The sequence below is a fragment of the Akebia trifoliata genome, chromosome 8, assembly GCF_017979445.1.
Source record: "Akebia trifoliata isolate Shusen 1 chromosome 8, ASM1797944v1, whole genome shotgun sequence".
NCBI lineage: Eukaryota > Viridiplantae > Streptophyta > Magnoliopsida > Ranunculales > Lardizabalaceae > Akebia > Akebia trifoliata.
In genome coordinates this window covers 48,273,537-48,291,351 of record NC_141382.1, presented here as the reverse complement: position 1 = coordinate 48,291,351, position 17,815 = coordinate 48,273,537, and the positions used below count along the sequence as shown (strand labels likewise).

The window sequence follows — 17,815 nt, the reverse complement described above, 5'->3', positions numbered from 1 at the left end:
GTCGAATTTTAAAATTATTTTTATAATATTTAACAAATATAATATATATTATAATTTGACTATAGTAGACTCAATAATATGTCGAGTTGACTAAAGTTGGAATCTTTGGTTTGTTTAGTCTTTTTAAAATTATATTTATTTGAAAGTCAGAAACTCATAATAAACATCCAGAAGCTTCTAGAGAAGTAATACATTAGCCTTCCTTTCTTTGGTTTTTATATAGTTGGGTTGTTGGGAAATTAAATTATTAGAAAATGTCTGTATCAATTTATAATATAAAGAATTTTGATCTGATATAGCCACGACCATCCATGGATCATGCACATCTTGGAAATTCTACTTTGATCTAATATAATAACTTGGGACCCAAATGGAGGATAACGGATTGATCGATAATTTATAAAAAACCATATAAATTATATTAAATATTATATTAGGATGAAAAGGCTTAAAGTTGATTCGAATAAGGTCTTAGCTCACATTAACGATTGATTCGATTAGCCTGGTTTTAATTATATTAGTAGCTCAATGTGGATAGGAATTGGGGTCCCCCCCCCCCAATTGGATGATTACGAGTGAGAGTGCTAATTCCCGAACTTGGGGCAACTTGGGCTTTCTTGAAAAAGGGAAAGAAAATGTGGATAAAGAGAATCCTTGACACCTTGAAATACGTGCAAGAAAATCTTAACGTAATAGTCGACAAATGCAATGACCACTAGTCGGGGACACGATGTGAAGAATGACGCGGGGAAAAGCAACAAAACTGAAAGGTACCCTATCCCTGCCAATAAAAAGAGAGAACAAAAGTAAAAGTATGCAATCTTCTCTGATAACTGATAAAATAAAAAATCTACTAAAATAAAAGTAAAATTGACTTGATCTCAAAGAGTCGGAGTTTAATAAGCAGAAACTTGTCAAAGTTTAAATACATTAGTGGATTTATTATTATTATTTTAGACCATGGATGACTTAGATTTGTTGGAATTTTCATATTATTTAGTACTTGACAATGACGATGCACCCATAAACAAATTACAGGAAAAACACCTATGTTAACATTAGACAGGTCCCTAATTAATATTTTAGATTATCTACCATTTTTTTTATCTCTTTATTTAATTGATAACTAAAAGGTATATTTTTCAACGAATGTGTTCCTCGTCTAATTGTTCAACTCCTTTTCTTGATTTATTAAATAGGTTCAATGGGTCTGAACATGTTGGGGAGATGTCTCTTCCCATTTTTAAAGGCAAAGTAAAGTCACTCTGTAACTATTTTTTTTTTTTTTTTGATAAATATAAATTATATTAATGAAGAAAGCGAGAAGAGGAGGCTAAGATAGCCCCCAAATACAAGACAAAAAACAAAAATGACAAGGAGAAAAACAAAGAAAGGAAAACCCGTCCACTGAGGGATGGAACTAAACACAAATAGCTTCCCAATTAAAAACAAAATCTTGGAAGCACACTCCCTCAAAATCTCTACTCAACTTTGACCAAAGAAAAAGAAACCCCATAATGTCTAAAATCACTGTGTAAGTCGAATTCTCTTTGCTATGGAACACCCTGTTGTTGCGCTCTCTCCAAAGACCCCAAGCAATGGCTGAAGGAAGGATAGCCCAGAGATGCCTCTTTCTCAAGAGAAGATATTGAAACTACAACCCTCTAAAAGCGCAAAAAAAGATAAGGGAAGAACCCAATCCACCTGAAAGCGAGACAAGAAAAACATCCAAATAACACGGGAGAAAGAACAGTGAATAAGAATATGATTAGCAGATTCCCCGTCCCTCGAACAAAGATAGCAAAAATTCAGGGTAATCCACCCCCGACAAATTAAATTATCTAAGGTAAGGATTCTACCCAAAGCGGCAAGCCAAACAAAGAAAGACACCTTAGAAGGAACCAAAGTGGACCAAATGATAGAAGGAGAAAAAGAAACCACAAACAAAGGAAGCAGGCAATAATAGAAAGACTTGACAGAGAACTTCTTATCCTTAACCTTGATCCATTCCCGTCTGTCCTGCTCGTTCTCTCTGATTTTGATCGAGTTAAGGAGATTAATGAAAGAAGAGACTTCCATCAATTCCCAATCATTGAAATTCCTCCTAAATCCCAGATCCCAAGAATCTGTGTTCCCGTTCCGAATCAGACACTGTCTTATCGAATTATTTTTTTTCAAAGAGCAAACGTATAAGGGATGGGAATTGAGTAGACAGAGATGAAATTCCACACCAACAGTCCTCCCAAAATCTAACCTTATCCCCCAACCCAACTTTGAATTTAATCTCCCTATCAAACTTATCAACTCCTTTCATAATCCCTCTCCACACACTACATCCGTAAGTTTCTCTAGCCTCATCACTATACCAATCATAATCCTTCTCTCCGTATTTAGCTTGAACCACTTTCCTCCACAAGTTATCTCTTTCTTCTCCGAATCTCTAAAACCACTTGCCCAGGAGAGCTTTGTTTGTTAATCTTAGCCTTCTAATCCCCAAGCCTCCATTCTTCTTAGGAGTACAAACTAACTTCCAATTCACCAAATGATACTTTCTACCACCATTATTATCATTCCACAGAAAATTCTTCATGAGTCTTTCAATCTTAACTTCCATTGACTTAGGCAAAGAGAACAAGGATAGGGAATACTATACTATAAATGTGGTTCGATTTTAATTTGATTCTAATAAATTTGAAGTTTAAATTTGGATATTAAACTTTGGAATGTGAAATTCTGAATTGTCATAAAATTATTCTATTTCTTTTTTTGAAGTTTTGCTTATTTGCACTTTTATTAGACTTTTTTGCTATGGAAAATGTTACAATGACTTCCCAGGACATTGCGTTCAACATTGAGCTGATGTGAAGGTGTGCACAGAACCACAGATGCTTTTCCTTGAGAAATAAGAGTGAAAAGCATTTATGGTGGAGTGCACACCTCCACATCAGCTCAGCGTCGTAGGAAGTCACTCCAACATTACTCTTTTACAATTTATTTATTTTTCATCTATTTAAAAAGAGTTGTGCTAGAGTGACCTCAAGATTGTACCTCATATCGCACATCCTGACGTGAAAGTGTGTAGGAACCATAGATGCTTATCTTGCTTATAAGACTTTTGATCCTTCTGACTCAAGGCATTGGGAGGTGAACCGCCTTGTCTTACTCCTTGGAGTTAAGAAACACTGGAAGAAAGAATGACTTACAATTGTACAACAAAATAAGAGAATCACAGCCTCTAACTATACAGATCTAGTATGTGAGAGAAGAGTATATATGCAAAAATGACAACTTCGAAAACCATAAAAAGATCATCTACATTGCTAGAAATAGGCTAATTCTTGCACACACATAAAAAAAAAAACATGCCTGTACATACCTCTACAAGAATTTCTCAATACTAGCAGTCAATGCAGACTTGGGCACAGCACCAATAACAGAATCTTTCTTTTCACCATTCTTGAATATCATGACAGTTGGTATACTTCAGATCACATATTGGGTTGCTGTCAAAGGGCTGTCGTCGATGTTCAATTTATAGCATCTCAGTTTACCCTCTGCTTTGCAAGTTCGTCTATAATGGGATGGATCATACGACATGGTCCACACCAAGGGGCCCAGAAATCAACCAGCACGGGAAGATTAAGGACAAGTGATTTCCATGTTGCATCAGTTACGGACGACACTGCAAAAGTTGAAAACCAGAGAAAATGGGAAATTTTTGAGTACAGAAAGATTAGTGCTTATTTCATATTGTGAAAAGATGTGTTTCTACAAGACTTGAATTCTGAGAATCGGGGACATTCAGCTCAAAAGAAATTTGAGAATGGCGGCTCACTTGACCAAGTGTGGTCTTGTCTCTAAAAAATTATAGGAGCAAGGATTCAATAAGCTTCTGAGGATTTTTATTAGATTAATTTGTAGCAGCACTTGGTAACAAAACATATGATTATGACATGAAACGAAATCCAAAGGACAGCTATGACACTACACCAACTGATTATCATCGTTGTAAAACTATTGTTGTAAGCCCACATCATCATAAGGCTCCTGGGCAAACATTATCACTGTTTGCCATTGTTGACCTCCAGTACCCCCTGTTCTCTCTATATGAGAAATGTGGCATTCCCTTAACCTATGATGCAGTAATACCATAACTTAACTTAAGCGTCTTTTTTCTCTTTTCTTTCTTTCTTTAGAAATTAGTTTCACCATCCTTCAGCGACTCCTCTAGTAGTTTTTCGCATCTATACTAGAACTTGCCCCTATTACATTGTTTGGGCCCGGATCAATTCCACCTCATAGATTGGTCTGGAATTTGCTCTTTCAAGTTTCAACAACAAAATCCTTGGTTCCTCACCCTCAACAAATAATCTCACAAAGAAGATGCTACCATCTGTCATAATCAATATCTTCTTCTAAATATAATGAAGATCCCAATTACAAACCAGGATCTAGCATGATTAATCCTTGCCCATACGAATAATTTCTCATAGGCTTCAACGAAACCCCCACAAGCATACCCATTGGTCTTTCATAAGTAGGTGGCTAAACATGCAAAATAGTGCCCACTTGATTAAGTTGATATATGCTGCACATGTCTAGGCGTATTGTCTTCTGTTGAAAAGCATTCATCTGTCCTAGAGTATCAAAACCAGAAAAACAAGAAAAAACTAAGAGGGCATGGATATACTAGAGTTTGCCTGTGCCTACGGCACGAATGATTCACGCATATTTTAGATCATGGAGCTAGAATGTGATAACATTACACACATGATTTAGACCTGGTTACATTCCTTCTCTAACTATTTAGTACCATCAATTACTAACCCAAACATGCACGCGCACAAAAGGATTCCTTACACATTCAATCAGATATTTGATCAAATTAAAATATGGAAAATAAAGAATAAGAAGAATTCAACTAAGAAACAAATGGAGTCATATGATCTTACAAAATTTAGGTATTGAACTGTACAGTAGCAACGACCGCTCTTCGCCTATCAATCTGATAGTATGACCATAGCCCATCGTTCCGTGCATGTATTCCTTACGCCTACATGTATTTCAATTATGATCTATCTAACTCGTAAGTATATATTGGTCTGATTTCAGAAAGATGAAATATCAAACATGGACTGTACCAACGCGTTTTTTATGATTAATTTTGAAAGCACATGTGGTTATTATAGGTGTAAAACCAGATAATGAAAGCAGATCAAGTACAAAAAAAAAATTAGGCATTTCTCATTTCACGGTTTGGGAACTAAGGCAACATATGGACCTTGTTTAAATAGGGCCATTGCATCACTAAACCTCTCATGAACAATTTGTGGTCAAGATAGGAAGTAACTATACTCAATTAGCTTTAAGCATGATCCTACATACCCATACTCAAGTACATTCAAGAGTTTAAAAGGAAATAAATAAAATATCCTTAATTGAGAATATCATAGAAACCCATTTCTAATATTTGTATGCCAGAAATGGTCTCGAATCTATTACAGATACCACATCCAATCATGATATTTTGATCAAAGAGAAGCATTTTGATGTAGTCTAACATTACACCAAAAAATCTATAAAGGAATGAGATTACCAAGAGAAGATCTGCGTAAGTTGAAATAGCCTATGAGAGGGAGAGGGAGATATGGCTGAAATGTCAATAGCAAAGAACTTCTCTTATCAATATGCAACCTAAAACGTTAAAATAGTCTAAAAATCTAGGATCTCTAAACTCTACTGTGTGTTCCCACAATCAGTGATCTCAACAACAACCAAATTACAGTATCCACCTGCAGTAATGGTTCACTTGCTAAGGCCAATGTCACCCTCCCTAGTAATGCTTGAGGTCTCTTGACCCCAAATCCTTACCTATAAGGGTTGCAAACAAAGCAACTTGCAGGAGTTCTCTAAATGATGTTAGCTAAATCTCTTAGAAAACCAAAACCCCAACACTTGAATCTTTCATTGAAGCCTCACTTGAAAAACCAACCCTCACTTCCACCTATAGAATAATAAAGAAACTATTGAGAAAGAATACATTGGATTGACTATGATTCAATCAAAAGCACATGACTTGAGAAAGAAAATACAATTTTCTAGATCTAAATCAAACATGTTTTAAACAGAAAAAATCAGACCAACATCCTCTCTTAAGTACAGGTTGGAAAAGATCCAAATTAAGTCTTGTATGATGTTAGACCATTCTTGTATGCATGATGAGGCAACAATGAACATTCTTTCCACACCAAGACCTAATGCCAATACACGAAATAAGAAAGGTTTCCCAAACCGATCAATCATACCCCCCAAACCCACAGTATTTTTTATATATGAAAAGAGAATGGTTTTCTAAACTGCAACTCAATATGGAGGTAGTGCCCACATCACTTGCAGGTTTTTTTTTCGCTTTTCAACCTTAAACTTGCCACAATAAAAAATTATTAATCAAAATTCAACAAAACCATTTTCACATGATTGTATCATGTAAATATAAGAGTGGGAAAAGGCCTCTTACTATTTTGACGATTTTCAACTTGCAAGCTTTCAAAACCCTACCCGTAAAACTCATTTAACAAACTTACAGAGAGAGAGAGAGAGTACTGGATTAGATTATAGAAGGGGGAATTTTCTAGCATTTAGTGTTCTCCTTAACAGGTACAACATTAGAAGTCTTGTACTACAATAGATGATCATATCCAAGGAGGGCATCTCTAATTAAAATTCTACCATATTAACACAAATTCAAACTCGCGACAAATTAAATCTAATCCCCAAAGGTAAATGTGAGTCAATTTTCTCTGTTTTCACAAAATTACACAAACCCACATTCCCACCCAAACAGGTCATTCAATACACAAAAACTAAAACTAAAATTAAAACTAAAACAAAAAACAAACAAACAAAGAAATAAATAAAGAGAGACCATTACGTTAGAGAGAAAGAGACTAAAAAATTAAAACAGATGCATACCAGTGAGAAAAAGTGTTTGGCCGAAGCCAAAAAGAGGTTGACCCACTTCATTTGCCAAGTGAATGATCTTCGCTTTGCGGGAACAACAAAAACCACCATCTCGCTCTTTCCTTTCTTCGGTGCTACCTTTTTTCTTTCCAAGGGATGGGGTTGGGGCTACAAGTCCCCTTGAATTTATTAAACGATAAATCCCTAGCCTGCCTAGTGAGAGTGCTGTTGTAGCGCATTTCAATTGAAACGTCCATACATCGAGTTTGTCACCTGCCCCCAACATAGGCTGTTTCCATGCACTAGAAAGCGAGTTTCGCTCTCCCTTCCCTCGATTCCCAACATATGAAAAAATTGCCCCAAAAGTCCCAAACTTTCAAACGTGTGATTGATAGAGTCTCAAACGTCCTTTGAGGCTTTAAAGGCCCAATTCAGACCTGAATTTTTAAATAATACTATGTTCTCTTTGATAAAACAAATGAGGAGAGAAGAACACACACACACACACAACACATATAAAAATGCCTGTAATGATCTGCTCTCTTCTAGCAAATTTGCAAGCTCCTGCAATGCATTCATCTTTTATAAAGTACATCTTTCAAGCTCCTATAAACATAGAAAGTAATTACATAAATGGAAATGAGGACAATAGCTTTGGGGATATTTCATACAATTAATTTAGTTCAGAATCAGATTCATGATGAATCGTGGCCAATCAATTGCTCATGAATCTGAAATCAAATTTATATGAAGTTTTCTCATTTCTCATTGGTTTGTGTAGATCGTTTAAACCTTGTGTAAGCAAGCAAATAATTAAGATTATTCTTGGTAGAACACTCAAACATTACAAATTAGAAGAACAAAAAAAATAATAACCAAAATTAAGAATCCCCTCTCATTATGGTAAAGACCAATCGATCCCAGTGTTTTTTTGTGATAGGTAAGTTGGACTTGAACCCACGACTTCCCATTATGGTAAAAGCTAATCTATCCAATCTAATTTTGATAGGTAAATGAGAAGTTCATTCAGATTTTTTGGGCTATGACCATTTGATCCCCCATAAATCCAATCTGATTTTAATTGAATCGTGGCCAATTGATCAGATTCAGATTATATATATGAAGTTATCCAATTTAAGCAAGTAAGTCATTAGGAAGGTGAGGGCATTTAGGTCATATAAAATCAAAAGAGGTCTTCTGCTAGACAGTGTTAGGCCAATAGTTAGAAATAGTTCTAGGATATTGTAGACAAAAGTTCAATGAATCAAGCAACACACTAATGCACACACATATAGACACAAAATGAAAACCTTGATATTATCTTCCAATGCTCAACTGTATGCAAGTAACTTTGCAGAAGATTCAAATACTCTAAAATCTGAAATAAATCTGTCACAAACAGGAAGAAAGATATTTAGCTAAAAAAACTTTAGCTGGCAGTTAAAGTTTATCAATGTAATTGCAAATTAAATCACCAAACATACGAAACAGGTTGCCAGTGAAAAGGAATCATCAAAAGGGGTTGCTAATGACTTGAAAGATAGAAAGAGCAAATTTAGTAGCTGACCTTGGTATTGAAGAAAAAAAGAAATAAACAAACCTTTACACATTCCATCAACCAACAAACCAGATGCTCACCTCTAATTATAGAACAATAGAAAATAGATCCAGATGCAATAGAAAATAGAAAGGGGGATTTCTAATTAAAAAAAAAAATAGAAAATAGAAAATAACAAAACCCAATTCTTAAAAAACCTTACAAAAGGATTGATCAAGATGCTCACCTCAAAAAATCTTAAACCCAAAAAATAGGAATCTAGCAACAAAATTAACGAAAGGAGCTACTATTGTCACCCCAACTTTTACAAAGGTTTGGCTCAAATTATTATCTCAACGTTACAAAATATTATAACATTCAGTTCAAACAATTTCAGTAGGCTCATATAAAATTTTAAACCCAAAAATAGAAATCTAGCAAAAAAATTAATGAAAGAAGCTACTATTGCCACCCCAACTTTTATAAAGGTCTGGCTCAAATTATTATCTAAACATTATAACATTCAGTTCAAACAATTTCAGTAGTTGTTTATAATTTTGATTAGGCTCATATAAAATCTTAAACTCAAAAAATAGAAATCTAGCAAAAAAAATTGGGGTGCCAATAACAGCTCTCTTAATTTTTTTATGGTAGAGTAACATTAGATGGTGTTCTTTATCTGGGGTTTCGGGTAGAGATGTTTCTGTTGAAGAGAAGATCAAATTAAAACAAATCAAATACCTCCTCTAAAAGATCAGAGCACTGTGATGGGTTCTCTCAATGTGAACTTTGTACATGGAAAAGGGGGAAAATTATATAAAGCTGCAACCAAAACAAAGAACAGGGCGAGAGACTCGACGATCAAAACAGACCTAGAGAGAAGATCAAAACAGACCAAAAATACCCATAGAAAAGGGAACTTTGTACATGGAAAAGGGGCAAAATTACATAAAGCTGCAACCAAATCAACAACACAGAGAAAGAGAGACTTCTCAGCATTATAATACATTCAAACAACTTCAGCAGTTGTTTATAGTTAGGATCAGGTTTATATAAAATCCAAAATCCAAAGAATTTTTTAAAAAGAGCCATTGTTAGCACCTCAATCACACCCTTATAATTACTTCAATCATAAAAACTCAGCATTACAAAGCATTATAACACATTCAAACAACTTTAGTAGTTGTTTACAGTTAGGATTAGGCCCATGTAAAATTTTTGTAACTTACAGATGCTTGGTTACATTCTGAAATTTTTTTGCGTTGCAAATTATTTGCATGAACCCCTTAAGCCCTTCGGAAATTTCAGTAAATAGTTTGCAGACCAAAAAGTGCAGCAAATCTTTTGTATTTGCAAATGCTTTGCATGGTACCAAGCAGGGCCTTAAGCTAAAATAAAGGTTCGCCTTCCTACAAATCCGAATACATAAACCCTAAGAATAAACAAAATATTCGAAAAACCCTAATCAACAAAAAATCAAAAGACCCTAGAAATCTATAAAGTCGTAGCTTGATATGGAGAGAGAGAGAGACATAGAACCCACCAATATCATACATGTGTAAAGCTATCAAAAATCAAACTCAAGATCTAAAGACAAAAATCTGCAAATAGGATTTTCAAAATCTAAGTTTGAATCACACAATAGTAACAAAACAAAAGATTAAGATGAGATGAGAGAGAGAGAGAGAGAAAGAGAGAGAGATGGTGATGAGGTGATGGAGAGAGAGAGAGAGAGAGTGTGTGTATATGAGATTTGGGCGAGAGATTAAATTGGTCACCTCGAGATTCATAGGGAGAGTTAATCTCAGTCCCTACTTATGTTTGATGTTTATGTTGGGACGTTTGTGTCACACACAACTGTTCCAACTCAGTTGTGTTTTGTTTTATAAATATATATATATAAGCTAGACCAAAAGACACTACAAGAACACTGTGTCAATACATGTGGCAGACATACCAAGGGTGGACCACCACTCAGTAAATCCCACCCGAATCTCTAGAAAAGTTGATCCAATTAAATGAAAAAAATAATAATGAATTGCACTATCTTCTGGATCATCGTCCGTCGTTTATGGCCTATCTCAAATATTGAGTCTTCGTTAAGAACCAGACGTTGGCAGTGATTTCACAGTCTTTCGAACTGAAAAAAATATGGAAATGATCCAAAATAAAGAAGGAAAAAAAGACTATAAGGTATTTCTAGCTTAAGGGACCTAATGTGGGACTCAAGCCAACTGTCATAGGCCTCAAAGACAATTTTGTAATTAATGAGTTTGATGAATTATAAGGATATTAGTCTTTTTTATTTATTTTATGTTATTTTGAGTCCTACTTGTTTTAGAAGTTTTTGTCGAATTAGAAATTTTACTATTCTTTGGAAAGCTTCTATTTCCAAAAAATACCTTGAAGTACAAAATAGAGTCAAATTAGAAGTCTTAGAATTATTTAAACCATTGTAAGGAATTATTATCAGACAATGAATGAATAGTTATTTATTTATTTTTTAAAAAAGTTTCTATTTTTCATTGTTTGAATTTGGGAGAATTCAACTTGATGACGCCATGGAAATCATAGGTGTGATTACAAGGTAAATCTATCATCTTCTTTATTTTTCCTGATTTTACCCCATCAAGGATCTATAGAGAACTTATCAAGAATCCTCTAACCCCATCAAGAAATTTATCCAATCATCCCTAAACCATATACACCCTTTACCATTAATCTCTTTTCCAAATTTAACCTATTACTTATACCTAAATCAATCATAAACCCTCCACATAAGGCCAATAAATATCCCCTTAGGCATAATTACAATTATTGTTTAGTATGTAAACACCTTAGTGAAGCTCTCTTGATAATTTGATCAAACACTTGTTGGGTATTTTACCAAACATATATTATGCCACACATTCAAGATCTTGTTTAATAATGGCAATGAAGGATAAATTCCAAGAATGGTAGAAAATGAAAAAAGAATCACTATCACAAACAGAAAAGAGGAAAAAACACGATCTACACGACAAAGAATTTACGTGGTTCATTTGAAGGACACGTCCACTAATATATATATATATATATATTATGAGCGTTGGAGCTTGATTTCACTATAAAGAAAAAGAGCAAATCGATGCAAGGGAATTGTCTTTATCACTTAGCTTTACATTCTTCTTTTAGATTTCAATATTCCTAAATCTCTTTTGTAATCTCCTTTCTTCTTGCAATGACAGCACTCAGCTTTTTTTTTTTTTTTTTTACTTCTAGTTTTAGATGTAAAATTCTTTCTTTTGAATTTGACCGTCTCATTTGCTCAATCTCGCTCACTTGAACTCTTTGCAATGAGTCATTTCCCTTGAGCCTCATTCCCACTTGACTTGTTCATGGTCACATGAAACATAAGGTCTCGAACCAATTCCTCAAACTTGAGGGTCTCATTGTAAAACATTAAAGTAATCCGAAAGTGTTTGAAGGAATTTGGAAATGATGTCAACAAAAACAATGCTTTTTCTTCTTCTTCAAACTTGACTTCTACTTTCAACAAATCACTAAAACGCCGATTAAACGTGTTCAAGTGCTCTATGATATCCTGTCCTTCATCCTTAGGCCATAGAGTTGGTCCTTAAGGAATAGCTTGTTGAACAAAGTCTTTCTCATGTAAAACTTCTCAAGCATATCCCTTGTTTCTTCTGTGGTCTTTTCTTTCATGATGTTGTACATGACTTAATCTGATACATGCCACTCATTGAAACTAATAGCATCCAACTCTTCCCATGTCTCATTGGACATGCTCTCCAACTTTACTTCAATACTCCAAATGCAATTATGAAGTCCTTGTTGGATAAAAATATTCTTCTTCCTTTGTCACAGCGTAAAGTTCGACCTCCCATCAAATGGCTTCACCTCAAACTTCACCCCACCGGAATTTTCAATCATCGTTGTACCCTTCTCAACCATTGAAAACCCCCTAAATAGTTTGGGTTGGGCTTGTAACTTGTGTAAGTGGACCACTTTGCGGTGTATCTAAAAAAAAAGGGTTTGTCTTCTTTTGTTGTTTAAGTCTTTTCTAGAGGAGAGAACAGAGAAAAATAGAAAAACTTAGAGGAGTGGTTTAGAAATATTGAGATGTAGAAGAAGAAGGTGAAGTTAAGTGATAGAAGTGATTCCTTCGTATCGATTTGCCCTTTTTTTTATAATGAAATCAAGTTCCAAGACTCATACCTTTGTGGACGTGACTTTCAGATAATCCACGTAAATTCTTTGTCTTGTATATTGTGTTGTTTTCCCATTTTCTTTTTGTGATTGTGATTCTTTTTCCATTTGCTACTATTGTTGAAATTTATATTTCATTACCATTATCAAAAAAGATCTTAAAAGTTTGGCATAATAGATGTTTGGTGAAATACCTAAGAGGTGTTTGATCAATTTACCAATAGAGTTTCACTAAGATATTCACATGTATAACAAATGGTATTAGAGCAAAGTTGGTTGCAAAAAGGTATTCACAAAATGAGGGTGTTGATTATGATGAAATTATTTTCCTGATAGCAAAGCACACATCTATAAGGGTGTTACTGGCTATGGTAGCACATTTCGACATGGAGGTAGAACAACTTAATGTGAAGATGGTGTTTCTTCATGATGATTTGGATACGGTCATCTACGTGGTTCAACCGAAAGGGTTCATTGAAACCGACAAAGATCTTGTTTGTAAATTGAATAAGTCACTACATGAACTCAACAAATCTCCAAGGCAATGGTACAAGCGGTTCAATTCCTACATGTTGAGTGACTACTAGAGATGTACATATGATTGTTGTATCTAGTCTCATGTATTCGATGATGGTACTATTATTCTCTTGATGTTTTATGTTAATGATATGCTCATAGCAAGCAAGAACATGTCGAAGATTAATGAACTCAATGCAATATTGAGTAGGGAATCTGACATGAAGGATCTTGGGGCGACTACCAAGATTTTTGGGATGGACATAAAGAAAAATAAGAAAGTTGGGAAGTTGTGGTTATCTCAAAAGTACATCTACTGATCCACAAGATGCTCAAGAAGCTTAGTATGCTTTGATGTTAAACCGGTTTCTACTCTTTTACCTCTACACTTTTCTTTGAGTGCAAAGTAATGTTCTTCAACCAATACTGAAGTAGAAGAGACGATAAATGTATCATATGCAAGTGTCGTTGAGTATCTTATGAATGCTATGGTACGCACGAGGCCCGATCTTTCTCAAGCCGTTAATATGATTTCAAAATACATGACAAATCAGGGGTAAAGTGCATTGGAAAGCAATCAAGTGGGTTCTTCGTTATTTGAAAAACACGAGAACTTGGGAATAGTGTTTGCAAGATAATGTGGTTGGTTATGTGGATTCTGATTTTGTCGGAGATCTTGACAAGATGAGGTCCACTACGGGCTATGTGTTCACATTAGGTGGAGGTCTAGTGTATTGGAGATCAATGCTACAAATTACAAATGAATTATCAACAACCGAAGCAAAGTATATGACTATAGCGGAGGCATCCAAAGAGGTCACTTGCCTTGCCAAGAACAAAGTATTTCATGCTAGAACGAAACACATTGATGTTAGATTCCATCAACGTCGAAATTGGGTCAACTCAGGGGAAATCAATGTTGAAAATGTTTACATGGATGAGAAGGCTTTGGATTTTCTCACTAAACTGATTACAAGGGATAAGTTCGAACATTGCTTGAACTTGTTCAATCTCATTGCTTGTCGAAATTGGAGGGCACCTCCCCACTTGAAGTGCATGGAGATGAGAGGTTTCTCATCAAAGTGGAGGTTTTATAAACACATCGGATTCCAAGATTCTCCAAGTGTTGAAGAGTTTTTCGCCAAAGTGGAGATTGTTCCAAAAACAAATACACTTGGACCGGACCTAATATATTTTTTAGTCATACTTCATCAATATTATTGTTGGGTTCTTTATTGAATGCTATTTCACATCCTTAATTGCAAAACTTTGTATTTATTCCTTCAACATATACTCAATTGGGATTGTTGACATATTCACAATGGCCAATTAAAACCCTTTCTGTGATCTTTCTTCTTTTTCTTCACCTAATTAACCTTCTTCCCACTCTTCCTAAAGTAGAATAAATCTAGAATCAATAAAACCAACATTGTGTACATCAGGATCTCTTACATTTGTCCCTTCAAATGATGGGTTTTACTCTCTCCATATGTGAGACAAGTACTATGATATGATTTTGTACACCGCCATCCTTGCCTGCCAAACAAATATCTTAAACTTTCTTGATATGATACAAAAGTGATTTATATAATATCATACATAAAAGAGAGTAATATCGTAAGAGATTTACCTTTTCTATTGACTACTACATATTGGATAACAATCACTTCTTGAATAATGATTATTAGTTAATGAAAGATGGGAATGACAACCTATCGTGTTCTATAGCAGGAAAAGGTTTTATCATCGGTGAACTTTTTTAAGGTTTTGAATTTGCCTGTGAGTTACTAGTTTCTTCAAATCATTTCTTGAATAATGATTATTAGTTAAGGAAAGATGGGAACTGAAAATGACAACCTACCGTGTTCTATAGCAGGAAAAGGTTTTATCCTCGGTGAACTTTTTTAAGGTTCTGAATTTGTCAGTGAGTAATTAGTTTCTTCTTCCTATGCTTGAGGAACTTGTCAACAGTTTCATTTTCATTGGCTTTTTTATGCTTAAACCCATAAGTTCTCTCCTTCCAAATATAATCAATCAAAAAAAAGTTCAAATCAAATATGAAGGTCTATACCTCACATAAGCGTACTCTTCTAACCAGGTAGATCACTGTGCTGAAAAAGAATCAATCTTCTCTAAAGAAAACTCAACTTCCATCCATCAAAGTACAAGACTAAAAGCCTCTATGTGTTCTTCTAAAGTGGTATATCCTAAAGTTCTTACTCAATGATCTCTACTATCCATATCTTTCAACTATTGTCTTCTGTTAAACTTGAAAGGAAAATAATTGTTCTATCCAATGTTTTTGGTGTGTGAGGCGTACTCCTCAAGGCATGCCTCAGAATGAGGTTCATTAAAAACACCCCGAGGCATCAAGTTGAAACATAAAAGTTGAGGCACCTAAAAGACATACACGCCTTTCTGCAGAGGCAAGCCTCAATTTTTATTTTTATTTTAATAATGCATTTCTTCCTCTAACTTCATGTCTCGTTCACGCCAGATACCTACTTGTCTAGGACGAGTTTTCCGATATGTTGAGACACCTTGTTCAACCATGAGAAAAATGAATATGGGGTTTTAAATCTCGTCCAATACATTGACTTGTCCGTCCATCCCGTCCATTCCTGATACCGAGACAACTCAGGCGATACGTCTCGGGGCGAGTTTTGAAACCATTTATTCTAAACAAGTTTTTATTTTATTTTTTATAATGTTTTTTTTTTTTTACTGTTAATATATAATATAATATTTTTATATTTATTCATTGTTACGGATTAAAACGCGAAATTTGAGAATGTGGATTTGAAATTGAGAAATATGAACTTTGAGGTCGGGGTTTAGTTCTCCTAGAAGAAACACAAATAATAAAAACCAAAGACAGCAATCTAAATCTAAATCTAAATCTAAACCTAAATATAGATAAAAGGGGGGAAACTCGTAGAACCCTAACCTTCAAGAGTCGTCTCCTGACTCCTGAGCCTCGCAAACAACAATACCTCCTCTTCGAAGAGAAATCCTTGCATTCTTCAACCTTGCCGAAACTAATGTGAGCTTCGAAAAACGCGAATGGATCCTCAAACTCTTGAATTCCCGCAAAGGACTCACGTTCCAGTTGTTCGAGAGAGAGGAAATCAAAGACGCCATTGTGGGTGCTGAGAGAGTGGTTCGAAAGTTTGAAGATCGAGGAACTGTAACTGATTCGAGTGAGGCCGCCATTAAAATACGAGAATCGAGCTACGCTGGAAAACTTTCGAGGAGTCAAGGCGTTCGACGGGACTAGTCCTCTCCCAAAAGGGTGCTCTGCATAAATAAATAAAAAATAAGAAAAATTTACCCGGCAGATCCAACTGTTGTATTTTTATTACAAAAACTCCCTCCCTTCGAGTTCTACAACTCCAAGGGAACCTTAAAAGTTTGTTACCCATCAAACCTCACTTCATCTTACCGTGCAACTTCAAATTTATGCGGTTATCTTGTTAGTAAACATACGTTAGAGGAGATTCTTACCTCATCAATTTTGACATCTAAAAAATATGATCTGATGTCACATGATTGTAAAAGACAAAATTCAAAGAATTTTAAAAAATATATGAAAAAAGAGAATTAATTTTCATCATTGTATTTCATTTTTAAATATGGGAGTTCGGTAGCCATCCATTTCAACATCCACGATCATACTCAAAAAATAAAAAAAAATTCTTTAAAAAAAATAATATGTTAATTTTTATTTATTATATTATTAGATTATTTTTATTTCTTTCTCATGTACCATCAATTTTGTTAGCTTTTGTTTATTTATATATTATTTCTTGTAAACAAATCATACCAATTTTCATTATTTCCATTGTATCCACTAACTTTAAGGTCTCACATGCTAAAGTTTTCATGTTTATATTAGAGAGAAAAATCCTTTATTTTTGGATTAATTTCTTTATTCACAATTTATGTAGTAAAACACAATGGTGGACTCTATTAACTACAGTTTTGCAGAATATAAAAATTGAGATAAAAAAGTCGAATCCACACAACCTCACTTTATTGTCTTTTATTTTTTCCCTTCTTTTTTAATGATACCCTTCTTAACTTTACTGTCTTTCCTCTTTCACTCTTTAAACCCTAAAGAGGATGCTCGTGTTGTAGGCACAAGCGAATTCTAATTTATATAATAGAACACATTGATTATCTTCCCCCAATGTTTTAAATTTCACATGCATCTTGAGGAATAATTTTAACTTTATTCATTTTTCTCTCCTCCCCTTCCCAATAATACTTTTCTAACTGAGCTTAAACCCATAACTCAATTGGTTTGACACGTTGCAAAGCAAATTTGAGGTCGTGGGTTCAAGTACAACTTATCTATATAAAAAAAATCCCTTTTAACTTTATAGTTGTTAAGTGATTAGAAGTGTGTATTTTCCCATTATGTTATAGAGCACTTAACCATATTTTATAACCTAAAAGTTACAATTTCTTCAAAAAATCATACTTAATAATTAATTCATTATTGTAGACGTGAGATGATCATCATACAACCTTAATGTTATGTTATTTGGAGTCGTCACTATCTTTTTTTGAAAATAAGTGTGAATAGGCACTTGA

At 34.4% G+C, this 17,815-nt stretch overlaps 1 pseudogene across 1 annotated transcript; it reads right to left on the bottom strand.

Moving 5' to 3' along the window:
• Nucleotides 1–787: 787 nt before the first annotated feature.
• Nucleotides 788–16,606, bottom strand: LOC147397385 (thioredoxin M4, chloroplastic-like; annotated as a pseudogene). Its single transcript, XR_015180461.1, has 6 exons — nt 16,170–16,606; nt 6,973–7,017; nt 4,953–5,053; nt 3,377–3,682; nt 3,049–3,182; nt 788–1,704 (listed from the first exon to the last, which is right to left on the bottom strand). The product of XR_015180461.1 is annotated as a thioredoxin M4, chloroplastic-like (transcript).
• Nucleotides 16,607–17,815: the final 1,209 nt, after the last annotated feature.